At 47.2% G+C, this 18,331-nt stretch overlaps 2 long non-coding RNA genes across 2 annotated transcripts; both read right to left on the bottom strand.

Annotated features, from left to right (window-relative positions):
* Window positions 1-2,641: 2,641 nt before the first annotated feature.
* Window positions 2,642-6,043, bottom strand: LOC125756693 (uncharacterized). The gene is made up of 2 exons (XR_007414689.1): window positions 5,651-6,043; window positions 2,642-2,806 (listed from the first exon to the last, which is right to left on the bottom strand). It is a non-coding gene; the product is annotated as an uncharacterized LOC125756693 (long non-coding RNA).
* Window positions 6,044-8,194: 2,151 nt separating this feature from the next.
* Window positions 8,195-10,461, bottom strand: LOC119377503 (uncharacterized). The gene is made up of 2 exons (XR_007414690.1): window positions 10,010-10,461; window positions 8,195-9,904 (listed from the first exon to the last, which is right to left on the bottom strand). It is a non-coding gene; the product is annotated as an uncharacterized LOC119377503 (long non-coding RNA).
* Window positions 10,462-18,331: the final 7,870 nt, after the last annotated feature.

The following is an 18,331-nucleotide window of genomic DNA, read 5'->3' as shown; positions in this document are numbered from 1 at the left end:
GCCTTCCTTGTAGTCAAAGAATTGTTGCAAGTGTATTTTATTAAGGATCAGCGTGACATTTCTTTCATGCAACATTAGTCGGCTAGCCCTTCTTTTTATTTACCGTAAGAACCCTTCTTGATTTGTTCATTCAAAGGACTTGCATCATGAGTGGCACATACACGTGAGATTGTCGAAGGGAGAGCCAATACTATGTTACCACATCTTTGCAAAAAGTTATAACCATGGGGAGGAATAGCGTAAAATACAGTTGAGAGAACTAATAGTTCGGCTGAATACCTTTTGCTTCTTCTGATCAGGAGCTGGCACTGTTCCCTGAGAAACATTATTGCTTCCACTCTTTTGTGCACCAGCAGGTCTTCACTAGAAATGTCTTCAAGGAGTGAGACCAAATCTTTAACACTGCATTCACTTCGTCATATTGTCGAAGTTCACTTCTACGACAGTGCTCTTCTATGCTGTCCAAAAGTTGCACCCACACACGCATGTCGTGAATTGCTTCCGGTATATAGTAAGCCGTTCATCTGAGGTGAGGCGAACGCCTCCCAAAGGATGCGCACAGACATATCCGATAATATGATTAGCGAAGAAAGAAGCTTCGGAGCTTGCATTGTTGCCTCGATGTGAGCAGAGATCACATGGCTCTCTGCATTCACAGGTGACCAATATTTCTTTGCTTGTAGCAGCTGCAGACGAGACATGATGCCGTCAAGGCGTAGCAACATGTTTTCATCTAACTCTTTCTTGTGTGCCAGCATGGACTCCTCGCTTTTTGAAATTGTTTTTGAAGCTTTTTGAAGTTGCTCATCTTCTCTTCATTTTTTCTTCATTTCTGGTTCTCTTGATTGGCGAGCGTCCGACAAGTAGTCAGGGCTGTCCGGAAAAATTGTAGGCACAGCATTGTGCGTGCATCACCTCAGTTTCGCCTTAAAGGGACACTAAAGGCAAATAACAATTTATGTCAGAGTGAAAGCTCAATGTATGACAACTTCTAAAACGGCAATATTATCAACAGCAGTGCCCTACTTACCGAGAAAATTAAGCTAAATGTATCGCATGATGAGCGCCACGGGTGGGACATTTTCGAAGTGATCCCGATGACGTATGAGAGTCTGCCTACAATAAATCACTAGTAATCAAACTAGCAGCAATAAAAAAAGAACCTTCCGTGCATCTAAAGGCGTAATAAAATGCTGTTTGTTCGTTTCCGTTTGATTCATGGAAAAAAGAACCTCTGTGGCGTTGCCATGGGGAACGGCGCGAGTGGTTCGAAGGTTTGTTTTCACCGAACTGCGCTTCGTCTGGCTCCCTGCTGCGGTCACGCGGTCGCGTCTCAGTGGTAGTTTCGGGATCGCGTACTGCCGCGTGTGTTTTGCGCGTTCGTGAAAGTCGCTCTGACAGAAAGTGCGACAAAATGCCGCATGCAATGACGCCGGCACTACGAGCCCTCAGCAGCATACCACGTTCATCGGGGCTGAAGTCGCTGAATTGGAGCCCAGCGTCCCGAGCCATTGTGTCGTTGTCAAGTTCTCTGTCCACATCCATTGCGGCGATTGCGGCAAGCTTCGATGGCTTCGATGGCCGTTGTTGCTGCTGTGGGTCCCGCTACTTTCGCTCTGCTGCGCAGTGTCGGCAGCCGCGCAGTAAAGGCGGGCAACGTTGGGCACGGCGGCAGTGACGTATGAAAGTCGGATTTCAGGCGGGTGATTTGAAGTGTGCTAACGCGATGCGGACCACTAAAACGTGATTTTATTTCAAAGTAAGCACTTCCTTGGCATAAAAGTAGCACTACGAGATTTCTGGACCGCTAATTCAACAATCAGCGTCGACTTAATATTTGCCTTTAGTGTCCCTTTAACTTCAGTGGTGTGACCGTCACGATGTGTATATTTTGTCGTCGTGCGAAGATATTTCTCTTTCAAGGGGGTTTAGAGCTGGGCTAGTTAGTGACGGATACAGTATACAAGTGAAGGGGTATAGTATGGTGAAGTAGTGCACTTTTGACGGTTACAAAGGGAACAAGAAAGACACAATACTCGTTACACTCAACTAAATTTATTTCAGAAAATACTTCATATATATGCACCCACGCACCCCCCGAATTAATTCATTTCTGTGTTGCTCCATGGTGCATATATATATATATATATATATATATATATATATAAAGTATTTTCTGAAATAAATTTAGTTGCGAGTGTAGCGAGTATTGTGTCTTGTCTCCTTTGTCCCTGTCAAAAGTGCGCTACTTCACCATAGGGTATAATGATATTCCTCTTTGAAGTGACGTGCGCATACCAGCACAAAAGACAAATCAAATTTCGTTAGCTTCAGTGTGAATTGAGGTGCATCTGTGTATATGTAACAAAAGTAAGTAGTGACAGGCAAGAAGAAAAAATTACGATAGGACAGTTCACGAGTCGTTATTAAAAAGTGCCATGTCCTATTACATATCTGAACAGGGTGCAGCAAAACCCCGTTCAGATTTCAAGCAATATTGCGCTGATGCGTGAAAACAAACAAAATGATGCAACACCTCCAGTCTGATATAGGTTTTCTCACGTTAACATTTGCAATTCTAGTGCACGAAAAACAACTACAGTCAAACCTCGTTATAACGAAGTTGAAGGGGGAGTCGTAATTACTTTGTTATAACCATTAGTTCGTTATAGCCAATATCCATTTCTACCGACAATTAGCCAGCAAGAGAGAATGTACTCACCACCAAATATCACAGCAGCCCGCCGCGCAGAGAAAAACGGCCGTCGGAAGGCAAAAAACTAGCAAAATAATAAAGAACAATGCACTTTTATTTCCGCCAAATTCAGCACACCAGCTGGCAGATCACTTCGAAGAAAAATAGTCCTTAATAGACTTTTGCCGACTCTTCTTCAAGCGGATGACTGCCTTTTCAGCTGCAGCTGCTATTTCGAGCCCGTCCTCGCCGTCATCGTGAGCACCAAAGAAGCGCCGCAGCAGGTCTGTCGCATCCAGCGCTTGCGCAGGCGTCAGTACGTCGGGTTCACCAACATTAGGCTCCAGGGTGTTGACATGTTCGTCACTGTCGTCATTATGCACCCCCGTCACTGCGCGCACAATTTCTGCATCTGACAACTCTTCGGTTGTCACCGTGTCAGCATCGGCACCGACGTATGTGCAGAAAGTGTCGCAGTCAGGCACAACGCCGGCGTCAAGGAGAGCGTCCCACGACGTCTGGGCCTGGTCGCCCGCGGCACCCTCACTGGCGACATCACCGAGATCTTCGCTGGGCTCTCCGCTGCTGACGCCAAATGAGGCATGCCGGAAGCAGTTGGCGATCGTGCTTGCCGTGACGGCCATCCAGGCAGCTTATAATATCTTGATCGCCATGTACAGGTCGATCGTTGTCTCGCGCTTCATGCTCATATTGAGCAGAATTTGGTCGATGACACGCTTGCGGTAGCCCAACTTAAAGGAGCACTGACATCAAATTTACGGATGTCAGGATTTTTGCATCCACGAGTAGTTATCTACCCCCTAGTAGCGATTCGCGACCGAAAATGCAACTGAGGGACGAATAACTATCTGTTTTATTGATTTATATCACCGGTATCTAGCACGATTCAAAACGGCTGGCAAGCCCGCCATTTCTTAGCACTGGCAGCGCTACCTCGCGGTCAATTCCAGACTGCGCCCAGTTTACCACTTCTCCACAGAAAGGGGTGACGTGAGGATCAGCTGCTCAGCTAACATTTCGTCTGCTAGGCGGGCACGTTCAATCATGCCTTGTCACCAGCATCGCCGTCGTCGCCGTCAAAAGTATCGACTAGTGTTGAAGACGGCATTCTGGAACTTAGAATCACCGTGATACGCGACATCGCGAATCATTTTCGCTTCGACCCTTTGCAAAACAACGATTCAAAAATGGACGCTGTTCCAAGCAGCAACGAGGAGGTGCCCGGCGACGCACGCTTGGGCCATGCTCGCTGGTGTGTCTCAATTAGCTATATCAGAATTGTAGCGTGCAGAGCATTCCGGTATACGCAAAGGGGTCTATGGAATATCGGCATAGCAAATGCACACCAGCGGAGAAATAGAATACGATAGGTTTCTACAATAACAATTCTGTGCGTGCCAGGTTCTCCTTTGCACCGCCAGATGGCCCCACCTATCCGGCCTCTGACGGTTACGGCTGCAGTAACCGGTATTACGCTAGCGCAAGGAAGTCCACGGACGAACTAACATTTACTAATAACGCTACATACGTGTTACTTGTTAGCGATGATATTTATCTATAGGCTGCTCCACTTCGATAGCTTGTGGTCGTGTTGGCGTGTACTGTACGTGTAATGAAACGCCACGTACTTTCCGCTTTTTCCGCGCCTCGACGAGCAGGTCCGTACTACGCAGCGGTTCCCCGACATGCTGGCACGTAGTCGCTCCGATTGATCGCACTCGTGCTGAGGATCACACGACAAATCAGTCGATACGACACGATGAATCGCAGGCACGGATCGGGACAGCAAGAAGAGACACTGGCTGGGAGTGAGAGCCGGTGAGAGCGTCGCCTGGTGTCGGCGGCACAATAAATACACTCAGATCGTCGACGTCATTGTTACTAGCGTATCGTCACTCAGGATGGTATGGTCGAATGTATCACACCTGTTACGTAGCACTAGTGTCGATGTCGCAGCGTGATCATCTTCCATTGAGTTTTCGTACGCTGTTTGCCCTCGAAATAAAATTACTTCCACGCGACGGACGCCATTCAAATTTGGCCAAGGAGACCTATGCTTACCGAGCAATCGAATGAAGGGCACATCTCGACTTTGAAATTTGATATCAGTGCTCCTTTAAAGTTCATGATGACCCCTTGATCGAGGGGTTGCACAACCGCAGTAGTGTTAGGCGTCAAAAAGCACAGCTCAATGTTTTTAGGCACAACGGTAGTGTGGTGGGCTGCGCAGTTATTCAGGACGAGGCATATCTTGCGGTTCTGCTTGCCCAGCCGCTCGTCCCACTCACGCAGCCATGGTGCGAAGATCTCTCTTGTCATCCAGGCCTTGCGGTTGGACACATAACTCACTTGGAGTTTCCGCTTTCCTTTGAAGCATCGTGGTGATGCACTTTTGCCGATCACGAGGGCTGGCATCTTTTTGGACCTATGCATATTCGCACAAAGTAGCACGGTCACACGGACCTTGCTCTATTTACTGCCCTGGCAGCGGTCACCTTTGAGGGCCAAGGTATTTTGCGGCTACATTGATAGAACAGGGCAGTCTCATCTGCATTGAACAAATCCCTGGGGCTGTATTTTTCGAGCTGCTGCCCAATGTTCTTTTCGATCCACGCCACTGCAGCTTCGCGGTCCACAGATAGCGATTCCCCTCTGACAGCCCTGCCAACGATGTCGTGGCGCTCCTTGAAGTGCTGCAGCCAGCCGTCACTCGCCACAAAATCATCGTGCCCTATGATGTACCCGAAGTTCCTTGCCTTCTGCTGCAGAAGTGCCCCGCTCACAGGAGTGCTGGTTGCTCTGATTTCTAAAAACCAGTTGAACGCCGCCTTCTCGACAGCTTCAAAGGCAGGGGCTCGCAGCTTCATTCGGTCGCCTTTGATGCCACATGCGACAGCGCCGGTAACAGCTTCTTTCTTGCTTAAGATCGTCGACAGCGTGCTCAACAATACGCCAAAATCTTCGGCCACTTTTTTTTTTCTTGACGCCGGACTCAACGGCTTTCAACATTGCCGACTTCTGCTCGATTGTTATAGTTTTGCGCTTATGTTTGCCGTAATTAACAGCACATTCAGAGACGGCAGCAAAATTGAGATTTTCGGTACCGTGTGTCTCATTTCTGCTGTCGTCCCATTGCCTACTATGCACTGACGTACCTAGGTTGCACTTCAATAATAGCTTGGCCATAAAACCAACGTGAAAGCCTGGTAAACATTACAAACATGTACAAAATATTGATAAAATGAATTGACGCACTTTTTGGCCAGTTTTTCGATGTCAGCCAGCTTCTCTACCACGAAATGATTAAGCCGCTTCAGGCTGTTTTGTAGTGTCAGCAGGCAGGCCAAGCCGCAGCAGCCTCTCCTTGTAGCATTCTGTCACCATAAAAAAAAAAAAAAAAAAAAAAACTGATAGTCAAAATTGGAGCAAGTCCTCCAACCAGTGACACTAAAATGATGCACAGAGCCATAGGAGGACAAACACGAGTCTATTAAGGTAAAGTCATCCTGAGCTGATCAGAACACTTTCATTTATGAAAAAGAGCTTTAGCAATGATTGCCTTAAAATTTTAGGGAATAGAATTGTGCCCAACATAACGTTGCGTTCACTTACCATGCATCACTGACACTTTCCACAGTGTCAGGGACTCCTTTATGGGGCGATCTGGGAACCTAGGAGAGCGCTTGCCTTTAAATATAGAAATTGCCTCTAAATATAGAAAGTGAGACAGAAAATGCCACAAAAGCCAGTTGTATCCTAACTGAAAGGGTCCTGGAGCAATCTTGGTGGCCATGTTAATACATTTGCTTTGGAGGGGAGCCGAGTTACATTCTCTGCATAATTTATAAATGTATTTTGAAGAGTTCAAGCCTGTTGATCATATTGATCAGCGGCACCCAAAGATACCTTTCTCCTGCCTACCTTACATGAGAGGTTTTGTGATGTTGTTACGATGAGCAATCTCATTATCCTTGCACATGACATATAGCAATTCACATATGTACTTAGTAGCGCTTCGGTCCCTAACTATTACATTGTCATTTGGAAAAATAAAACATGAGTGAAAAGGGCAGGTGAACCATTAGGCCCATGTGCTCATCTGTTAGTGCTGTGTCTGTATCAGCTCTACTTAATTGCAAAAGGAACAGCCGGCTTGTATTATGGATGCACAGACACAGCCTGTTGATTATAATTTACCATCACATTTGAAACCATCGTGTATTGCTCTTGAAAACTCGCTGCTATGGTTATTCTGCTTTCTTGTTACTGCGTTCGATGCTAAACATGTAAAATGGGCCAACTGAGAGCAAGCATGCCACTTACCAAGGCAGTCCTGCGCACATACAGTGAAATCTGTAGGCTCGCCTTTGGGCTAACAAGTGCTTGAAGCCTCTTTAGTAATTCATAAAAGCAGCAAAAGAAATTGAAACAAGGGCAGTAATTTTCGGGGACCGCTTATGTTAACCTTTAGGAGGTCACACAATGTTGCAATCTGTGGCTGGCGCATCATAGCCTGAGTTGCTTTTGCGCCGAAAAACCCGACTTAACTAACAATGTTGCAATCTCTGCCGACGCAACGTCGTTGAAACGGAACGTATTTTTGCCCTACCTTCACTATGCAGCAGACGATATCACAAAACCATGCCACACGCATTCAAGAGCCACTGTAGCTGCGCGAACTTGCTTGAATCTGCGGCGACACTCATTCAATCACTGATGAGCAAACTTGCACAGGTTGGGCTGCACCTGTTCTCCAAAACCGGTGTGTCCTCCCCGAAAGCGGGTTCGGCATGAAGAGTGGCGGAAGCAGAGTGACGCAACTGCCGACGTGACTCTGTGCTCGGCTCTGTCGATGCTTGCGGCTGCCCCTGACGGCACCTGCGACAGTGACGCACTGGTGCTCACTGCCTTCCTTGCAGCACCAGGGTGGATGTGATAGCCGTAACTTCTTGCCACATCAAAAATTTCTTGCAGCAGCTGCTCTTTCTCACCATATTGCTCCTTAGTGCTCGACCTGCGCAAGTTGCACGTTCAGCTCTGAAATGCCTAAGCACTGCACCGTCACGAACAGTGCTATATACCGTATTTTTCGGTGTATAAGATGCACCCCCCAGTTTTTCTCAAGTTTTCATCCAAAAGTTAATATATCCCCTTCAGGCATGAATTAAGTCTGACGTAGCACAATTTTTTTTTTGTTCAGATTGTGAATAGATAGCGGAATCCGCAAGAAATTCAGAAAAAAATTCATTGCTTCAGTTTTTCCATGGTGTCCACATATGTGGACATCGCGCCTCAACGCAGTCATATTGTCACGGGACCGTTACCCAAGCATGCGCACGAGGACGCAGTGAAAGGAAGACGATGAAGGTGCGCCTCGGCTTGTGCGTGCGTTTTTCACCATTGCTGCCTGTTGTATAGGCTCTCGTAAATACATATTTTACCTCTCGCTTTCCTTGTTGCAATATCAGTGGAAGGTGGTGAAGAAGAAAACAAATGCTTTTATTTCAGAGGCTCGCAAATAATCATTGCAGGAACACTATTTAGGAAGTCTTTTCCGTAAAAATAATCAGAAATAGTCATTTGGTATGAAATAAATAAAGAGTCGTTCTGAGATATTAAAGAAAAATGTTGCATTTCCTGCAGCGGACATGGCTTTTGGATGTGCATTCCTCTTTCCGGCAGCGTTGTGCGTTAGTCATGTTTACTTGCTGCGGCCAATGATTGATCCCATCATAACGAACAGTGCTGACTGGTAGTGGTGAAGCATTGGGAGCCTTCTTTTTCACTGCTTGGGAGTTCTCATTGCTCGGACGTCCACACTTCTTTTGTGGCTTATTGCTGTTCAGCAGGCAATTTGCGACGTCTGTTTGGAACGTCATCATGTCCAGTATCTCTTTTTAGCCCTTCTTTATTGGCATCCGTTAAGTACTCAAGCCAACTGTTGCAGAGGGCAAACGAAGAAAAAAGGAATATCACTCTCACTGGCCACTTTTTCGTTTGCGTCCGCATTGGGTAGAGGGACATGATGAAGTCCAGTTTGTCCACTACACCCATGTATTTTTTGTAGTCCAGGACTACATCTGGACAGTCAGTGTCAACGTGGACCTTTTTAGCTTCGCTCCATCTTCTCACGGTGCCAATATTTCCAACTCCTAGGTGGGTGGAAGCCATGTTAACGATCCCGTTGTCTTGCCAACGAAAAAGGACAACTGAGTCGTTCTGGGAAACAGTTCATCATAGCTTCCCCATCCTTCTTTCTTCATTTCCTTTTCTGTTTTCATGACGCATCCTGCCTAGCAGCGGTTTCCTCTAATTGTGCCACTAGCCAAAATGCCAATCTCTTTTAACTCAAGAAAGAGCTTCACGGATGTAAAAATAATTGTCCATGTAGCACTTGATGTTCTGTGCCTTCAGGAGGCTTTCAACAAGGCACATTACGATGGAGCCACCAAGGCCAAGATGGGCATGTTCTTTGCTCACTCCGGTTCCCTTCCCTTGGTAAAACTCAGTCATGTGCAAGATCGTCAAAACTGCATCTTACAAGACCTTCACGCCTTCTGGGTTTGGTTTTTCCTTCACAAATTGCTTTGCAGCAATGCGTCCTGTGAACGGCACCATCTGTTCATCGATGCTATTCTGTTCCAAGGGAACAAGCTGTAAGCAACGGCGTCTGACAGCTTCTAGCAACGGCCTAACTTTCCAAAATTTGTCTTGGCTGTTTGGGTCCCATTCTTCATTAGCGTCGGTTAGGTGGAGAGCGCCTCTGATTTTGAAGAATCGCTTCACGCCCATCGAATCGGCTATTGCGGGAGTCCTCGTTGCAGTTTGCCAATACATTCTGACGCGTGGGTATTTCAGAACACCCCTAAAAAATATTTTGATCTCTTCTTTCCTTGTGGCTAATACGGCACAGTCTCTTTGTCGGGCATACCTATTTGTGAATTCAGCAAGGTCTTCAAATATCTGTTCGGTGAAATACTTGCTAAAATACACAAGTGGCTGCTGGCATGTCGACGCTACTTCAGTATTGTAGTGGCAGTCAACATCACTTGGAGCAAAATCTTTGTTCACCCATTTGAACTCGGCCTTCTTGGATGCCGCAGGCTTGTTCGAGGTAATGACCGTGGCATCTGGTCGTGCAGGCAGTGCAGCTGTGGCCATGGATGCGTTCACCTGACCATTGGCAGGCTGAAACAAACAGCGTAAATTAGGGACGAAGTACCTTTAGACAGTTTGGTGCCATATTTTTCCTGAGAACACAAAATAACGTCTCGCAATCTCGAGCAAACTTACTAGGTTTTCTTCATTTCCTTCTTCCATTTCGTCATCTGAAAAGTCGTCATCTGAGATATCTCCGTTTGATATTCTCATGAGGATTTCTTCTTCTGTCGCATCATCAACTTTCTGACGTTTTGATGCATGATCTTAAAGTCCTGCAGACAAAAAATTTACACATAACCATCATGTCTGCGCGCATGGTGCAAAATGGCTGCCCCACAACAAAGGTGGCACTAAGGCGCAATGTGCACGATCGCGGACGCGGTATTTTACGCACCCTTTTTGACGTTATAAATAGTTTCCTGTTGCAAAAGTCTCGTTTATTGGCATGCGGTATGTCTTAGCTCTTACTGACAGATGCAGAGTTTCATGCCACCTTGAATGGAACATTGCAAAAGCTTGAAAAGTGAGAGCCACTTACGTGCGCCACCGTAAAACGTCGAGGCGTCCACCTTTGAGAGTTGTTTTAGGAGCTCTCAAAGGACCGCCGGCGTGTACACTACTTCTCATTGGTCTCGCCAGGAGCGCAGCTGCGCTCTCTCCAGTGATTCGAAGAATGCTCACTAGATGGTGCGCCGCCGCTCAAGGCGGCACACACCACGCTCGGCGCATGCGCTAGTTAGGTGACTGCTCGAGGGCCGCGCCTCTCGTTTGGCGCGCTTCCTTTCTCTTCGCCGGGAGCTCACTAAGTGAACACTCTTCGTTGCCGCTCCACAACATGAACACCCCAGCCAAGGCAGCAGCGCGACGGGCTCGCAACGCAGCAGCAGCTTGGGCTCGTCGCCAAGACCCTGCGGTGAGAGCCCGGGAGGCCGAAGCGAAGAGGGCTAATGTATATATAACAATGTTGTCACGTCTATATATGATGGTAGGGTAATGTGTACGGAGGATTCGCGGGTTACCCGATCATCTACGAGCAAGCTCCTCTAACATCGTTCACTCGTGGATATGGCGGTAATTTTTTTTTGTAGTTATTTTGTGTCAGCTGCGGTAGATGGCACCACGGATTGTGGCAGCAACATGTAGTGATTGAGGGCACTGGTTGCACGCGAGATTCAAAGTTAATTTCGAGATACTGGGCTGTGCAGTTAGTGTCCACAAATGTGGACGTTGCGCCTGAAGGGGATATAAGACGCACATACATTGACTCACTTTCTGCAAAGAAACTTCATAACGTGCGGCTGAGTGAACATTGTAAAATGCCGTACTTACGTTTCTGAGTGCTAGTCCGTAAGAAAGCTTATACTACACCAAACTTGCGAGAAAAAATAATGCACACCCACTGAAACGTTCCGCATGACTGCAGAAAAAACGTTTTATTCCTCGAAGCCCCCAAAGTCCTCATCCTCCAACGTGCTTTGGAATAGTTCAGCAAGCTCTGGCGGCAGCGACGCTGGGACTTCCTCTGCTTCCTCTTCCGAATCGCTGCTGCTGCTGTGGTCATTGAGGTCAGGGGCTGAGGATGCTAGCAGGCCTGCCTTGCGGAACCCCGCAGTTACGGTGGCCTGTGACACCACAAACCAGGCTTCGCAGCACCCACTTTGCGACTTCGCAAAACGAAGCACGCCTCATGCGTCCGGTTGCAGTATAGCTATGCTTGCCGTCGGACATCCACGACTCCCACAGGCGCCGCAGAATAGCCTTGAAACTGCGGTTCACCGAGATGTCCAATGGCTGAAGCATTTTTGTCATCCCGCCTGGGATAACCGCAGCGGTGCAGTTTTTTGCCTTGATGCACTTCAAAGTGAGCTCCGTTATATGCGCCTGCATGCTATCCAAGACCAGGAGGCCCTTCTTCGCATGGAAGAAACCGTCCGGTCGCTTAGAAAAGCATTTTTCGAGCCACTTGGCCATCATCTCTTCGTCCACACAGCCTTTCATGTTCGTTTCTATGACGATGCCAGGCAGGAAGGACTCTTTCGGCATCGTCTCCACTTGAATATTATCATTGGCGGAAGTTTTTCCCCGTCGGCGCAACATGCGAGCACAACCGTGAAGTGTGCTTTTTCTTGGCTGGTAGTTTTGATTGTGACGGACTTGTCACCTTTCGGTGCTACACTCCTTTCCATTGGAACGTCAAACGTAAGTGGCACCTCGTTCATATTTATTATATGGCTGTTGCCGATGCCATTGTCTTCAATGGCTTTCTTAACGAAAGCCTGGAATCTTTCAAGCTTGTCCTTGATGTCTGCTGGCAGATTCTGGCACATGCTTGTGCGGGCCCTCATCGCCAGCGCTTTGCGGCACATAAATCTGGAGCACCAGGACGGCCCACCAACAAAATCAACGGCGCCCATCTCCTTAGCTAGCGTCTGCGCTTTGAGACACAGCTGCACCGTTGACATCACCCTACCTTGGGCACGCTGCTCTAGTATCCATGAGTGCAGACGTCCCTCAAGGACTGCCCATCGTGATTTCTTGCCGCGGTCAGCTTTCTTGTCACTCTTCATGGCCTGAAGCTTAGCAGTTGACTGTCGCCATGTGCGGATCATTTTCTCGGTGACGTCGAAATGACGGCCCGCTCCCCGGTTCCCGTAGTCTTCTGCATACTTCACAGCAGTAAGCTTAAACTTCGCCATGTAACTTTTCTGTTTAGCCGGCATACTGCAGGTGAAGATAACAAAGGCACAGACTTCCAGAACACTAGGGTGGACCAACCGAACGAATGAAGTTGCAAATGGCGACTAGCCGAACTCCCTAAACAACAGCGTGGCGGCCGAAGCCAAGCCAAACCGCCAAACCCGTCGCGTACCTATCGCCATCTTACGCCGATTTCACTGAGTACAGTTCTCTATGGTACAGCCTCCGAAACTGGCGCAGCTTCACTGAGCTGAGAACTCGCACGACGACATACTTTTTTTTTATTTTTCAGTTTTATATACTTTGCTTTTGTTGTGGAACTGTAGTACCGGCACATTGAGTCTTCGTTATTATAATTACGATGCATCATTCACATAGGACTGCTCTATTCATTAAAAAAAAAGACTAATCAGCATCAACATGAGTTTCTCTCATAAGAGCTACAAAAAAAAGTATGTATAAGACGCACCTCAGAAAATTTTGGAAAAAACCCCTGTCTTATACACCGGAAAATACGGTACTGCTTAAACTAATAGCGCACTTACTTTCTTAAGTTGGCCTGGTCTTCTTGAGCAAACTGCAAGCGACAGGTCGCAGCGCTCCCGCAGCGCCCGCGCGCTGATTTGCTTGCCAAGGGCCAGCGACAAGTTTTCAGCGACAATGAGCCATGAAAACGGATCTCCCGCAGCATGTAAATGTCCACTTCAATTGTAAAACGAAAGTGCTTTGGTGGCGGCTCCATTTTAACGCTGCAGTTTTCCCAATTCAAATACAGTGGGAAAAAGTTGGCTTCCCGATTGGCTGGTCTTGGCTGTGATTGTGGCTAAAGTCATCTCGTGATTTCACGTGGCATGGAATTTTCGCGAGATTACCGCAAAAGAGCTTTGCAGGCCGCACGCTATTTCGGATTTTTTGCGGGCGGAACGCAAACGCTAACGCAGTTTGGTGTTTTGACGAATGGTGTCATAATGAGAGCAATGAGGTACTGGGCATAAACTGAGGGAAAGTCAGTCTTGCTTGCAGCAATGCTTCTTGTGCACAGCCTATTACAACTGGTTAAATGAATATTTACTTGACACATGCATTTGACCATTCTCAATTTTTGTAGGGGCGTAGCTACTCTTAGTCTAACCTTGTCACGTCTCCGTTGTCCGGCATTACCGGCGTAAACGGCAGTATCTCCCGTATAATGCAATAGATGGCGCTGTCTCATAGAAGTACATACAAACTGCAGTTCAGGGACGATATTCTAAATGGCGCTGTACACAATCTGTGTCATCACCATTTCTCGTCTCATTTCCTAGATGGCGTTGGTCCAATAGGGAACCAGCGCTGGAGTTTCCGTGCCGCCCTGGCGGTCAAAGCGCGCACTTCTCAGCCGCTCCCGCGGACGACATGCACAAGGATGGCTACTAGCGAAGGCGGTGCGGGCACTGGACGCCGAACAAAAAAAAAAGGAAGGCCGACGGTTACTGCAGCGTATATAAGTGTCATAACTACGTAGGAATGAGAGGTGATATATCTTTCTACGTCTTTCCTGCGAAACCATACGAGCAAGAACGGAGGCAACGTTGGATACAAGCTGTCAGGCGAGCGGGGTAAGTTCGGTTCTCTCTGGCGGCGTCGAGCTGGGGTCTAAAGCGAATTTCGCGTGTTTCATTGTTTTATACAACAGTGAAGACGGCCAGCTATGGGAGCACTTGAGGCACGTCAGTTGACGACGTTGCATCGGCTAAGTTACTGAGCTCAAGTGCTACCGCTGCGACGTGCTTGCAGGCGCCGTCGCTGCCGGCCTTGCAGGAACAGGTGGCCCCACTTATCAGGCGCTGAGACGACAGCTAGAGGCGAACACATAAAAACTGCATTAAGTACGCTGATCAAACAATATCTTCCATTTGCTCTCCACTCACACAGGTTTGTGCTGAAATGGCACCGCCGCTTGAGCGCGGCCAGCAAAGACAGACCTAAAATATTGGTTAAGGTGTGGCTTTTGTAAGTCACTATGATGTAAGTTTCCGTCTAGTTCAATTGGAGGAATAGACACTATCTTTGCCGTTCAGTTTGACTAGCTGCCAGAGTTTTAGGACTTCTTTGTATTCCTATTCCGAAAGACCCAAAGAACTTCTTTTTCTGTATGCTTAACACACTTTTCATCTGCTTGGTTATTACCTCAAGTGTTTTGCGCAAGTGCGATGGTGTTTTTCTGTATGCAGTGTAAGCGGTTGCTCGTTTTCTGGCTAAGCTACGCACTTCCTTTGTGCACCACGGCTTAGATCTGCTGCGCCGTGGCGTCATTATCCATGACGGCACATATTGGTCGTGTAATTTGAGAAGTTTTAGCTTGAATATGTTCCATAATTCATCTGCATTTTTGGTTTCCGCTAAAGCTTCAAAAATTGTAATATGCATCCAAAGAACCTTCAATATCACTTTTACGGGCTTCCTGATAACTATAGATCCGTCGTCTAGCGGAATTTGCGATTTTTGCATACTGTAAATTTAACTCGCAGTGAACAACAACTAATGCCTGGAAGTACCAGAGAAGACTTCACAGCTATGGGGTGTTCATGAGCATGAGATCTAATATAATGTTTCCCCGTGTTGGCTGCAAGACCATCTGTGTTAAGTCATAAGTGCCGCATAGTTCGATAATCGCTCTGGTTAATTCACTCTGCCCTCTCGATGTGGGCCCGTGATGAGCCCAATTGACCTCTGGGAGGTTAAAGTCGCCTCCTATTATCACGTAGTCCGTTTTGACAGATTCAACCGCATCGATTACTTCATACAAAACATTAGCTGTACTACTTGGTGGACGATAAAACGAACACAGAGAGACAGTTTTGCCGTTTGAAAGTCTAATCAAAGTCTAATCAGAGCCCAGACAGCCTCGCTGTGGCTAACTTCCATTTGCAGTACCCTAGAGTTAATCGCTTCATCTATTAGACACCACCTCCACGGCATTTACGATCCCTCCGATAAGAAATATACTTTTCAGGAAAGATTTCCGTATCACTAATGGTTCCATCAAGCCAGGATTCTGTTCCCAGCACCACAGAAGGCTGAGTCGTGTCTACAAGGGCAGCAAACTCGTCCCTTTTATTGCTAATGCTCCGACAAATCACAATCAATACTGAAAGCAGTGACCTATTTGTCGACCGTAGTGAGTCAGCACGCCTTACTTGGTCTAGCGATTCATCAAATTTATATTCAGGAGAGTTGCTTGTTGGGCAAGTTGGTACATACTTAGTAACTACAAAAGAAGCCACAAAACGTCGAAAAACGGAAAAAGCAGGGCGGCAGAAAACAGAGACAGAGCGCAGAGACGTGGCACTAAGAACTGGCGTTTATTTCAGAAAAACCTCCCCCCCCTAGACCGTACGACGCATGCGCAGCTGACAAACAAAAACCAATCAACCAAAACCCAAAAAGCACAAACAGCTAATCTCAGCAGGTCGCCTATGTGCTAGAAACAAAAATTCTTTCCTGGTAAGATAAACCGAAGCCGCACTAACGCATTTGTCTGGACCAAGTTTACAGATATGGAATGCCTCAATAATCTCCTCCCGTTCTCGCTGCGTCTTAGCTTTACCGAAAATTGTCACCTTATCAAACAGAGGCAAACAACCACACACCTTGCAGTGCAGCGGCACTGCAAGTTACCACCCGTGCCCGTAGGTAGAATATCTTCATGCTCCCTCAACCTAACATTGACACATCAACCCGACTGTCCAACGTAAAACTTGTCACAACTTAAAGGGATGCAATACACCACACGTGTGTTACACGCACAGTATTTTTTGACATGTTTTATGTCACAAATCCTGCTCATCGTGCCACGCTGCACAACCTTCTTACAAAGACCCAAATATATACCTGACACCGTTTAAGTACAGGGCGTCGAATTTAAGGCATATTTTATCATTTTCCTTTTTAGTTTGCCTTACTGTATTCCAGCAAACGCTTTCTTTTAGTCTAACAGCAGCAGAAAATCTTCCGATATGCTTATCTTGGAGCCCTTTAGTTTTTTCGCATTTGACAAAACAGCTTGCTTATCTTTGAATGAAGCAAAACTAGCGATAACTGGTCGAGGTCGGTTTCCAGTGAACTTGCCTGAGCGATGTGCCCTTTCGATTGTAATATTATCGCATGTCAGAGTGGAAGAACATATCTCTAGCAATTTCTTTTTAACTACGTCATATGATTCACTCTTGTCTGTGTCCTCATACCAAAAAAGATTAAATTACACCGCCTGCTACGGTTTTCAATATCATCCACATTTTGTTCAAGAGAGTGCATTCTCGTATCCTGATTTTCACAGGTTTTTTTACACTGTAAAACTGAACTTTTATTTCGTCCATCTTACCTATGGTCGATTCTAGTTTCGTTACGCGTGCAAGTAAGGCTAGCAATTGCTGATTTGGTTTCAGCTTGTGACTTCTCAATGGCACTAAGTTTGTCTTTATCTCCTGCTGACCACTTAGGAGCTGTTGCACGAGTATGTCGGAAGGACCCGGGTTTAATTCTACGTCCCCACACAAAAGCAACAAAGCAAATAGAATGTAATGCTGCGAAAGAGCACAAAATGACGTCATTTTCGGTACACATGAACATCGCGTAGCGAATGACTAGCGACACTTGAAATGCCACTGGGGGTGGAACCGGCAGGGAAATACTAAGGAACCACGATAAGAGTGCTTACTAACCTGCAGAAAGAACAGCGTAAGCGTAAGCGGTGCAGTCATATCTGCACGGGTTCCATGCCCCAAGCGCCGAGTGAAGATCGTGCTATTTGTAGGCTGCAGTCGTCTGTGCGATCAGTCCACGGTTGGTTGACCGGCAGTGGCCAATTTCAGCTGCGAGGCACACTCGTTGATTTCCTTCGTTTGGTCAATGTCGCTTCATTTCCCATGTCGAGCAGTTGAACAAAGGTTCACCGTCCGGCAAAAACTTAGCTGATAAGTCACCAGGCTGTAGTTCGAAAACTGGTTTGCCTGTGGTTGATCGGAGCAGTACCTGCAGAAAGAACAGCGTAAGCGTAAGCGGTGCAGTCATATCCGCACCAGGTCCACGCCCCCAGTCTGTGTCGGCAGTCTGCGTCTTTCAGACGATTCTTTGTATTTGAGGAAAGCGTTTGTGTAATTCCCTAAGATGATACCTCGTAAAAGTGTTCGCCTAATAGGTTGGCCTGGTCTTGTAGTGTTGTTTGTGTCTGGACTTGTAAGAAGTGGTATTGTGTACGATGAGTCTTCTCCTCTAAACTTCCTCACCTGGTCCCAGATACATTTTGGTGTGACCGAACTAATAATTGATGATATATATTTTTGCCACGAATCCTTTTCCGCCTGCCTATGAATAAATCGTGCTCTTGCTTTTGCCTGTTTGAAGCTTATGATGTTGGTGTAGGTGGGGTATCTTCACAGCATCCCCCCCCGCAGGGGCGTCTGCGCGAGCAGGTGTTTGGTGTGGTAGCGACACCACGGACCCGAGCTAATGGGGGGTTTCGACCCCTCCCACGCCTAGCCGTGCGTGGCTTTGCCGTGTCCGGGGAAAAAGGGGATCCTGGGGGTTGAGTCGGCGCCGGGTGTTTGGACCTTTGAGGCCCCCCGGCAGAGGCAACACACCCCTTTGGCCCCAGCTTCACGTAGACGGCACCCCTGGGCTGACCCACCCAGGGGAAATCGGCGGTCGCCTTTTCCTATCCCCTTCTCTCATCTTTCACTTTCCTATCCTCTTTCCCTCGCTGCCCTGTCTCCTATT

This window comes from Rhipicephalus sanguineus, unplaced genomic scaffold (assembly GCF_013339695.2).
Source record: "Rhipicephalus sanguineus isolate Rsan-2018 unplaced genomic scaffold, BIME_Rsan_1.4 Seq482, whole genome shotgun sequence".
NCBI lineage: Eukaryota > Metazoa > Arthropoda > Arachnida > Ixodida > Ixodidae > Rhipicephalus > Rhipicephalus sanguineus.
Note: the sequence above shows the minus strand (reverse complement) of the source record. Positions and strands in the feature narration are given on the sequence as shown.